At 39.4% G+C, this 12,079-nt stretch overlaps 1 pseudogene; it reads right to left on the reverse strand.

Annotated features, from left to right (window-relative positions):
* Positions 1-7,127: 7,127 nt before the first annotated feature.
* LOC129499581 (U4 spliceosomal RNA) lies at positions 7,128-7,246 on the reverse strand (annotated as a pseudogene).
* Between the last annotated feature and the right edge of the window lie 4,833 nt (positions 7,247-12,079).

Below are 12,079 nucleotides of genomic sequence, written 5' to 3' on the forward strand. Positions count from 1 at the left end.
AAAAATCCCCTACCCCTGGACAAGCAGAGCAGGACTAACTCCATTTTGTGCTGCACCGGCCACCTCCTGTATGACCCCCACTTGACCTGCTTATTGCTTAAGGCGCTGCCCCACCCTAGTCAAGCCGCTGGGCACACCCTAATAGGAAATCGGCTCATAACAATGTAACCCCACCTTGTGCCCGCCAATTCTGACCAGACTGATAAGCCAGTTCAAATGGTCACTATAGGGTAAAATGTAATTCAATCGGCCACCTGCTTGTGCACCGACATGACTGTGCAACTTTCTGCATATGTTACAATCCCATTGGCCACTGGCCCCAATAAAGCTACTACCCCTCTTAGTCTCGGGGTCCAAGTCCCTGCTCCGCTGTGTCGAGTACACTTGGACCCAAGCTCGAGCTTATAAATAAACCCTCGTGTGTTTGCATCGGTTTCGGCTCCTTGGTGGTTTCTCGAATTCGCAATCTTGGGTCCAACATAGAGTCTGCTTAAAGATTCTCACCCTCTACTCATGCCCACGTGTGCACTTGCATTCAGGCACACTCTCTCAAAATAAATAAATAAATCTTTTAAAAAAATGTTTATAGACATGCATAATTTTCCAAATTTTTCTCACCTTTCAAATACCATAATATATATATATATATATATATATATATATATATATATATATGGTATAATGTAAGTGATTGCTAGTATTTTTGACTTAATATGCTTTTCAACCCAAACCCATAGTTAAATCTCAGGTATTTATGTTTTCCATTACCTAATCTTCAACTACAATGGTTCAAATGGCTCTTCTTGTCCTTTTTTTTTTTTTTAAGATTTTGTTAACTTGAGAGAGAGAGAGAGAGAACACAAGCAGAGGCAGGGGCAGGCAGGAGGGAGAAGGAGAAGCAGGCTCCCCATTGAGCAGGGACTCTGATGCAGCGCTTAATGCCAGGATCCTGAGATCATGACCCGAGCCCAAGGCAGACGCTTAACCAACAGAGCCCCCATATCCTCCTCTTCTTGGCCTCTTAAAATTTATATAATCCACATGTATGCCTGAGCAATGCTTAACCTAACCCATTGGACCTGACACTCCCCTTGCAATATACATTTTTGTAATGAGCATTCATAATAATAGGACTTATCTAGACCCATAAACACTAAATATATATTAAATAAAAAGAAAACAATGTGAAATATACTGATAGAAATTAGTATTTTGAGATATAAGTTCTTAGACATAGCTACATTGCAATACTGCAACTACTCATGAAGATATAATGAAGAAGTCAGATTATTGCACCTGTACATAGAATCACCATAACTGGGACATGAGCAGTAAATGCATACAGATAGGTTGGAGTACACTGCTCAGATGTACCTATTATAAGCAGCAGGTGTTCCCACTGATGACAGGATTATCAAAGTGGAAATCACATCTCTGTAAAATAAAAATAAGGCAATATACAATTCTTCAATATATATTACAAGAGTATTTCTGGAAAATTCCATTTATGTTAAAGCTCTGAAAAGAAAAAAAAATCAAACTTTGTGTTAATATGTAAAACTGAGCTATATTCTAGGCTCAGATAATTATAAAGGGGGTTCTCACTATGTGAATAACCAACAGACTAGTCATGGTTGTACAGTTCAGTATACGATGTGATTCTGTGTTTATAAAACTGTCCTGGACCTTGGCATCTCGGCCCCATCCATCAAATACCAGTAAGTTCCCCCAGTTGCTGTAATAACCCAAAATGCCTCCACAAATTTCTAGAACTATCCTTAAGGGGTCATAACAGCATTGTTGAGAACTACTGGCTAAATCATCTTGGTCATCTGTCTGTGTGATCGAAATTCACTGAAAAGCTGCCTAGACCATGTTTTTGATTGAGTTGTAAAGCAGTAACAATGAATGTAATCAAGAGTTAGAAAATAACCATCCGTGTGTGTTTTACAGTTCATGATAATTTGCTGTCTCAGGAGCAGGGCATAAAAGCAAAATTAAATTTATGGATTTAAGTACCGTTATTAATGCTTTTATACAAGTGAACCAAGAGTCAAGTCTAATTAAAAATGGCTTCTAGTGGGCCAGTTCTTTTATATCCGAAGCTCACTTTGAAATTTATTTTAGTATCCTGTTTATCACCTGAAGACTCTATTCCAATCTATTTCCTTGAACTGTTCAATTCCATTTCATGGAACTTTAAAGCTTAATTAAATTTTTGCAACAGTGTGGATCTGCCCTTTAAGGCAAGGCATTTTCTTTCAGTCAATCTGATTTTCATACCAAAAAGAGCTTGTGAGATTTTCTCATTTCTGGAAAGTAAATACTATTTTCCAATAAATAAATGCATACATACATACATACATACATACATACTTCCTGTGACTATTTTTAAAGGAAAAAAATCATTTGTGGCTGTATGAATGCATTTGAACTTGAAGGAAAAGGAGAACATCCCATCTTTTGAGACACCATCTACTGGAACCCTGTATTTCATCAAGATCTAGATGAAGAAAAAAAATCTAACTCATATTTGAATCAAAATTGCTTGGCATTATTTAGCTTTATGGTTCTTCTACCCTTTAGATTATGTTGCCAAAACCAGAAAATCTAATGTACCTAGGAATAAACCTGAGTCTAACAAAGCGATCCTTGTCTTTATATCTAAATCTATCTACCAGAAGAAACCAGTTTCTTTGTCCATTTGTTTTTGCTTCTATATATTTGTGCAACTGATATATACCAGTCTTCTATATTTTTGTGGCAACTGTCAATTACGAATCTGCAGCAGTAAGAGGAAAAGCCATAGGCAAGCAGGGCATGCCCTGCTACAGTCATTCCAGACTGCTTTTCATTTCTCCTTATCCCAATTCCCAATGTCAGAGCTGACCTTGCCTCAGTCCCCAAAATACACCATCAACCAAATCTGTCCTCATTGATAACCAGGTGTCCAGTTGCTTATGCCAGATACAAGGAGTCATTCTTTTTTTTTTATAAGATTTTTATTTATTGATTCATGAGAGATACAGAGAGAGAAGCAGGGACACAGGCAGAGGGAGAAGCAGGCTCCATGCAGGAAGCCTGATGAGAGACTAGATCCCTGGACCGGGATCACACTCTGAGCCAAAGGCAGACGCTCAATCACTGAGCCACCCCAGAGTCCCATAAGGAGTCATTCTGAACACTTTTTCCCCCTTACACTATCCCTCTGATATTCATAGAGTCCATGCAACTTTACCTGCTAAAAAGCAAAGACCCACCCACAGCTGCCCATCTTTTGCAACAGCCTTTCCTAAACTAGCACCAATTCTTGATTGACTTATTACATTAGCCACCAAATTGGTCCAATTGTATCTATGCTGCTCCTCCATGCCCTCTCCACAATAGTTGCACAATGAATGTCTAAACATGATTTCACTGCTTAAAAGGCATCTACATATTACAATTGCTCCTCAAAAAAGTTTTTTACATGTGCTACTAAGCCCTGTAGCCCTATCAGTGGTCTATATCTATCTACCATTCACCCCTCCCTCCATTCCTGGCTACCTCTGCTGGTATCACATTGTCTCATTTCAGTTCCTCAGTCCAGGCATGCCTTTCCTCCAGAGCCTTGAATGTGCCATTTGCTCTTCCTTACTTGGGAGATGACACAATGAGAACAGAGAGAACTGGAGTATTGGAACAACTGTCCGGATTCATATGCCACAGGCACCTTTCACAAGCTGTATAACCTTAAACCCTCTGCGAACTACAGTTGCAGCATCTATAATAAATAAATAAATAAATAAATAAATAAATAAATAAATAAATAACAATAAATAAATAAATAAATAACAGAGCCTAGATCATAAAATTATTGTCAAAATAAACAGATTTAATACGTGTAAAGCATTTAGGAATCATCTGGCATGTGACAAGTAGTCGATATTGTTGAGTGCCATCCCTCCTCTCTTCACCTAATTAACTCCTACCAAGCCTTCAGATCTCTGCTCCTGCGTTGCTTCCTAATGGGAAAATTTCCTGATTGTCCTAACTTAACCAGGGCACGAGCCTTGCAGAGTCAATTAGCACTGTGTAGCTCTCTTTTCACTGGGCTTGTTATTGTTAGTGATTTAAATTTATTTGTGTTAATGTCTGATTAATGTCTAAATCTCCACTAGATGGAAACTCCTCAATGACAGGAAATGTTTTTAGTTTTGTCCAAAAGTGCATCCCCAGTAATTAACACAGTTCCCACAACCTAGTAGCACTCAATATTTACTGAATAAATGAATGTTGTACCTTCTTCCTCGCTTGCCTTCCCTCTCTCATCATATTTCAATTTATCAAGGTCCCTTTAATTGCTACCTTATTTAGTGATCTTCCCAAAATCTCCCAGTTAGGATTAATCTCTCTACTCTCTGCCTGCTCATTGCTATATTTTTCTTTTTTTTTAATTTTATTTATTTATTCATGAAAGACACACAGAGAGAGAGAGAGAGAGAGAGGCAGAGACACAAGCAGGCTCCATGCAGGGAGCCCAACGTGGGACTCGATCCCAGGACCCCAGGATCACGCTCTGGGCCAAAGGCAGGCGCTAAACCACTGAGCCACCCAGGGATTCCCCTATGTTTTTCTTTTAGAATAATAATCATTGTCGGGGCACCTGAGTTGCTCAGCTGGTTTAGAGTCTGACTTCAGCTCAGGTCATGATCCTGGGATCCTGGGATCCTGGGATCCTGGGATCAAGCCCCACATCGGGCTCCCTTCTCAGTGGGGGGTCTGCTTCTCCCTCTCTCTCTGCCCCTCTCACCCCCCCCCCCGCACTCACTCTCATTTGCTCTCTCAAATAAATAAAAATTTTTAAAAATCATCATTGTGTACCTTGTATCAAGTTATGTTTGGTCTATATTCATGTATCTCTCCCCTACATCTTTTTTTTTTTTTCAAGATTTTATTAATTTGAGAGCAAGTGGGGAAAGAGGAGCTTGGGAAGGATCAGAAGGAAAGGGAGAAGCAGATTCCCAGATGAGCAGGGAGCTCAGTGCAGGGCTCAATCCCAGGACCTTGGGATCATGACCTGAGCCGAAGACAGATGCTCAACCAACTGAGCCACCCAGGCATTCTCCTCTATATCTTTTTAAATTGTCATTAAAATCAGGTGTCTAAAATTTTAAATTGGCTTCTAATATTAAAATCTGATGAAGTTAAAGCTTTCTGATGATTTCACAGAGGATAAAGTCAGCTTCCTGTTAATGCATACAATTCACAACCTCATCCCAGGCAGCTTTTTTCCAGCTGCATATTACATTATACTACTTTCAACCCCCATCTCATATTTAGACAGGAATTCTTTATATGTTTCCTTTATAGATAAGCGTGTGCATCACATCTTACAGTAAAAATAAATAAATAAATCCTCCCCAAATAAATTTTGAAAACCTATATTTTTTTTTAAAAAAAAAAGGGGGTTCCCTTGTCTAGTTCTAGACTCCAAAATAAGTGAAACCTTAAGACTTTCCCAGGAGATGCTGACTCATTAACAAATACTGCGATCTTTCCTACCTCTATAACACTAAATGTCTGAAATTTATGTGTATGCGAATACACTACAGTATTTGTGGATATGGAAAACATGGGGAAAGAACTGCTGTTTTCCATTAACAGTGTGGTAAAATGCATTTATTGTTTTCAGCTCTTCCACTCTCTTTGCTTTTTGACATGTGGTTTTTCCGCCCACTGAAGATGAGAATACTTCCCCCCACACTATTGATGTTGGGTGTGGCCACATAGCTTCCTTTGACCAATGGGTTGAAACTGACAGTTTGTCAGTTTAGATGCCAGTCCTTAGCAGAAATCACCTTAACATTCACTGACCAATGAACTTCTGTGATCACCTGACTCAACATGTCCCAGCTAGTCTACTGACCCAAAGAAGATAGGATGGGAGATACATGGAATAGATGAGCCCTTACGGAAGGAAGCTTGGAGCCACCAGCCAAATCCAAGCTAGAACAAACAAGCCCCAGATGACCAGCTTATAAGCTTATTAAGCCATTTAGATTTTGTGGCAGTTAATAGCATATTGACAAGAGCTAATAAACATGGTTGCCTTGGTATACTTGCTATATTTTTAGGTTTATGAGCCAGTCCTTTTAAAGCCTAGACTTGCAATCCTAACAGGTAAACTTTTTTTTCTTTTCTAAATGCTTTATCCTTGAGTCATCCTTGACAAGAGCAATCCATTCAACTGCATTCAAACTGCATTCAAAACCAGTTTTTAATCACTGCGGGGACCTGTTTATTCCTGAACAAAGTTTGTCTCTCTAATATTCTCCCCTTGGAATGAGTTCTCTCCTAGGAGATGCTTGAATTCCTTGTCTAAATAGACTTCTGGCAGTGTTGTCCTTGAATTTAAATTTAAATTCTTCTTCCACTGGTTCAGACTACCTGATACAGATCACATTTGTTGTCCAGTTTCTGGTCCTTATTTAGAAGTGATTTTATGTGACAAGTTTATTTTCCCAAAATGTCTGCAACAATATTTCCAGTTCTACATATTCTGCTAGACTCCTCTTACTCTCCCATCAAGAGGTATAATCTATTTCCCAGCCTCTGGAATCTAGACAGAACTTTGTGACCTCCTTGACAAACAGAATGAAACAGAATGTCTGACTTCCATAAGAGATAGTACACTTTCTGCCTCCCTCTCTCTCTCGGAACCCAGTCACCATGTGGCATGTCAGACTACATACTGATATTCCAGTCAACAATCCCAGCTAAGAGAGTGGCTGAAGCCATCATCAGCCATCATACATGTGAGTGAATGAGTCTTTAGGTGATTCTACTCCCTAACATCTGCTTCATCAACTTCTCAAAAAGCAGAGCTTGTACCTACCTCCTCTTCTACTATCCCGGGGTAGGCGGTATCAGTGTTTGGCTGCAGCCACAGATTTCTGTGAAGAGTAGCACTGGGCTCAAGGAAATGCAAGGAAAGGAAAAACAGAACCAAAGAAGCTTCCCCTCACTCATGCTCCCCCTGCCCTCTGCAGCCCTTCATCCTTTGAAGCTCTCTCCACTTTTAGCAGCTCAATGTAAACAGTAGCTTCCCAAAAGGTTTATTGTTTCCTATTTGTTTTGTTTTGTTTAGTTTTTGAACTCTGCATTTCTCTCTCACTTCTCAAGATTTCTCAGTGTTAATTTTAATTAGCAATAATTGCGCCTCGGATAAACCTCATTGGCTATGATACTGCCACTGCGCAAAGCTCTCAGTGTTAATTTTAATACAAAGAGACAGCAGCTCATGCTAGTTCACTATCTTGGTAACAGATATAGATAGATGATAGATAGATAGATGGATAGAAAGATATAAAAGCACAGATAAAAGAAACACCTGCTTATCCATGAAATAGTTTACACTTTGGATATCTATTCATAGTTGATCAATTTTCCAAATATTGCCTTGATAAGATAAACCTAGTAAGTGTGCACACAGATAGATTCACAGGACTATCTTTGCAGTGCCAGTTGAAGCAGGGTCGCTGGTTTGGAGAACATTAGAGTTTCAGATGCCTTTTGTCTCTTGGTCACTGATGGAACTTAGAGTAACAACCAGATGTACAGTTAGTTCCATCTAAATTTACATTTCTAAAGTCTATATATTATGGATATATTGATAAACAAAGAAACCAAACTACACCTTAGATAAACCAGTGACAAATGTGTTAAACAGCTACACATTTCAAATGGCCCCTGCTTCGTTGGGAATAAACTCACTAACTCAAGCTTCCCAGTATCATCCTAGTTTCCAGTGTTTCCTCTGTTTCTGCCTCTACTTTCTTCACAGCTTTGTGGAAGACAGCTGTACTGGTCTTCAACAGCATATCATATCCTGTATATCATAGCCTGTATTGTAATGCAAAATCTGTCTTGTCTGGATTAGAAAAGCATTTCTCCAGCTTTTCTCCACGTGTCATCCCTTTACACCCTAACTTTCTCTGTCTGTGTCTGCTGCTGTGGCCATACCACGATCCAGGCTCTAGCCTCACAGCCCAAAGCTGACAACTAGGACTTTGCTGCATGATTGCAACTGGGCCCCTGTATTTCTTTACAGATTTTAAGGAACTTTATCTCTGTCATTTGGAGAGAAGAAAAAGTGAACACCTGACTGATGTTCATAATTAGCACATGGGGGAGGAGTCTAAAATGATTCTTAAAATAATTGATTAATGTTCTGGAGTAAGAGGATTAGAAAAAAAAAAGGTGGGGGGGTGCACCTGGGTGGGTTCAGTGGTTGAGCATCTGACTTTGGCTCAGGTTGTGATCCTGGGGTCCTGGGATCAAGTCGCTCATCAGGCTCCCCACAGGGAGCCTTCTTCTCCCTCTGCCTCTGTCTCTGCCTTTCTCTGTCTCTATCTTGAATAAATAAGTAAAATCTTTAAAAAAAAAAAAAAAAGAGAGAGAGAGAGAGAGAGAAAAAGATTAAGTCTACAGAGGCTAGCAGAGTCAGATTCATTCATCCATACAGATGGGAGAAATCTGTGTGACCATCTGCTCCCGCTCCCTTATCTTGCAGAGGAGGAAAGCAAGGCTAAATAATGTGGCTGAAGTCATGCAGTGGTGACCAAAAGTCAGAGCATGGTGTGATCTGGCCCAGTGTTTCTTTGTTCAGGGTAGTGGCACTGGTGTGCCCACCTCTGGATGGTTGGCATCTCTGCTCCCCTAATAAAATGGGATCCAAGGCACAGGGTGACCTGTCTGGCCACACACACAGAAGTTTTGAGAGATGTCTGCTACAGCACAGAAATACATCTCAGGCTCTACAAGACACCTTAAAATAGCTCCCATGTGGCAGCACCACTTGGATGGCTTTGCAAAGACAGTCACTGAGCCAACAACTCAGAGGAAGTTTTCAGTTCAAGGTTGAAGAAGCTTTCAGCCCAAAGTCAAGGGGCTGGAACCTCAGTAATGTTCTGATAATCCAGAGAGGTATTCATCCCTGTGTGTACTCAGCAGTGTTTGAGGGGAAGTGCTGTCAAAGTTAAAAACAAAGAATTCTCTTTTATTTAAAGCTCTTGTTTCTGATTCATTCTGGGTGGTGAGTACCATATCTTTAGGTGGGAGGGTGATTGACATGCAATCGTGGATGCCTGGCAACGGTTTTCCAGCTTGCACCTGCCTATCGGAGTCCAACGCTGTGTGGCAACCTTGAAAAGGAGAAAGATAAATAAGGGAAGTATTTAAAGTCCCTGGGATCCCAAGGTGACCAAAGTACTAATTAATATCTCCGGATACTGGGAACTGAATAACTACTTTTCAAAATAAATGCAGTAATCACCAGCTATTATTTTTTAACAAGGGGCCAAGCTTGGGAATTCACAGGGCATGTGGCTGGATAAACTGCTTTTATTTTGCCCCAACACAGTGTCATATGAAACCCGGCATTTAACACATGCTCCTGGCCATCCTGGAGATGGCATTCAGGTGTTCTAAGAGTTAAAGTAACATCAGTCAGAATTAAGGGAAGATTTTTACCTTCTTATAGATCCGCAGAAGCATTATAAGAACTTGTCTTCTTATAAATTCATTCATTCATTCATTCATTCATTCCAAGAACTGTTCGTAATCAGATGAAATGCATCAGGACATCTTTCCCACATTTTAACAGGGAGCATTACTTTTCAAAAAAGAAATGTAAGTGTATAATAAACATATATAAAAGTATTCAATCTAAGTAATGACCTAAAATGCAAATTAAAAGAAAAACAACTAAATTAGCACAGATTAAAAAAGAAGACAATGCCTAATGTTGATAAGGGTACAGTGAAGTGGGTAATTCTCTTTTGATGGTAGAAGTGTAAATTAATTTACTCTTTCTGGGAAAAAAAAAACACAATATGCATGAAGAGCTTGAAATTGCTTATAGCCTTTAAACCAGTGATCCTATTTATAGTTATCTTGCCTGAAGAAATCATTTTAATACAGACAAAGCTTTATGCAAAATGTTGCTTATCCCAGCACATTTATTATACTTGAAAAGTCAAAACCAACTTAAATGCCTATGTAATGTAAGATTAAAGAATAATAAAATATATAAAATACCTACACATATACGCATAAGGAAAAATGTTTAATAGTAGGAAACAAATTTAATATCTGGAGGATGAGGTTCTCCAAATTCCATAATGTGCATAACAAATAAAATCCTGAAAATGGATGATTTTTTAAAATCAATAAAAGATACCCACTAAAATCACTTTGCAAATGTTTTCATTCATTAGAGTTTTATCCCACTAAAATGATCTCTTCAGTTAAAAGGAGATCAGGGGTGCCTGAGTGGCTCAGATGGTTAAGTGCCTGCCGTTGGCTCAGGCCATGATCTCCAGGTCCGGGATCAAGCCCCACATCGGGGCTCCCTGCTTAGCAGGGAATCTGTTTCTCCCTCTCCCTTTTACCTTCCTCCCTGCTCATGCTCTCTCTCTCTCTCTCTCTCTCTCTCTCTCAAATGGATGAATAAAATCTTTTTTAAAAAAATAAAAATAAATAAATGAGACCAAACATGTCAAAGTCTCTCATTACAAAGTAATTCCATAAATCCCCAGATCCTGAAAAGGGTTCTACCAGCCATTTGGAAACTGGATTCTGAATACAGTATTTGTGATAAGCACCTGAGCCAGACACCCCAAAGCCAAAAAGCCCTGCACTGCCACATCTCTTCATCATCTCATTTGGGCTTCTTTCTTACTGCATGCCAGGTCCCCTACTCATTGGCTTCATCAGCTGCATGGAAAATATTACCTCCACTCCTGTGAATCTTCCACTTCACTGCAAACCTGTATCTAACTCTGCTGACTGGTCTCATTCTATTACTCAGCTACTCCATTTTGTTCCTGCCAGTTGGAATTAAACCCCTTTTGGTAAAGGGCCTGTAACATGCATAGACATTTCCCACTTCTAGTATCCTTCAGCGTATACTCTGAAACATGGGAAATCCATCTCTTGGTAACAGTTTACTAGTTTGTATATATAGAATTTAAAAATATAACTGGCAATGCCAAGAGGCGTATGTAGGCGTGTTACACTAGCCAACTTCCCTGAAGAATTCCTGTGGAAATAATGAAGGAAATTGTCTTTCCTTCTCCAGTATCACTGATCACATTTGGCAAGACTTCCATGTGTCACTGAGTATCAGCACAGCCCATGGTAAAGGCCCTGAAAAACACCCAGGGAAAGCCCAACTCTAAAACTACAGAGTCCATGATTCTTCCTAAATGTCTCTGTATAGTGAATCCTAATATGAAACAATTAACAACCAGGCCTATGACACCAGCTTTCTATTATTTGTGATTGATTCTTTTTAGGCAGGTGTACTGAAGTGTATTGTAGCCGGTTTCATGTGATAATAAGCCAAGTCATGAAGGGATTCTACTACCGTGGAAAATGAAGTAACCTTCCCACCAGGTTACTTCACCACTTACTCATGGAAGAAAGTGACCTAATTAAAGGTCCCATTTCCCATTTCTTCCATAAGAAGAAACTAGTTATATGAATTTTTTGGGGGGGCACAACCATTCAAAATACAATTCCCCCAAAGCACCAATACATTTCAAAACCATCAAAGGCTTATAGAGCACTTGACAAGAATACAGTGCATAGTGCAACAAAATAAACTCTTTTCCATTGACTAGACTGTATTGCCTATTGTTATTTTTCATGGTTTGGAAGGACATTTAACCATATCTTAAGAGTTAAGCACCCTCTTCCTTCAGGGTCATTTGTCACAAATTGGGAACCTGCTTCAAAATTACCGCAGGTTTTTCAGAATATTCTGTTGCCTTGCCTTCCTGATCACCAACTTCTAGCCCTCTCCTGTTAATTTCCTGAATGTTTTGAAAAAATGAGTTTTTCCTTACAGACCCTATTCATATTCACACAGGGAGATGTTTTTCTAAGAGAGCAGGGAAGCTGCAAGAAGAAAGTGTTTCCATTATTGACTCGGGCTACTATCTGAAAAAAAAAAAAAGAAAGAAAGAAAGAAAGAAAGAAAGAAAGAAAGAAAGAAAGAAAGAAAGAAAGAAAGAAAGAAAGAGAAATGGAAGCA

The sequence above is a fragment of the Nyctereutes procyonoides genome, unplaced genomic scaffold (assembly GCF_905146905.1).
Source record: "Nyctereutes procyonoides isolate TBG_1078 unplaced genomic scaffold, NYPRO_anot_genome, whole genome shotgun sequence".
Classification (NCBI taxonomy): Eukaryota; Metazoa; Chordata; class Mammalia; order Carnivora; family Canidae; genus Nyctereutes; species Nyctereutes procyonoides.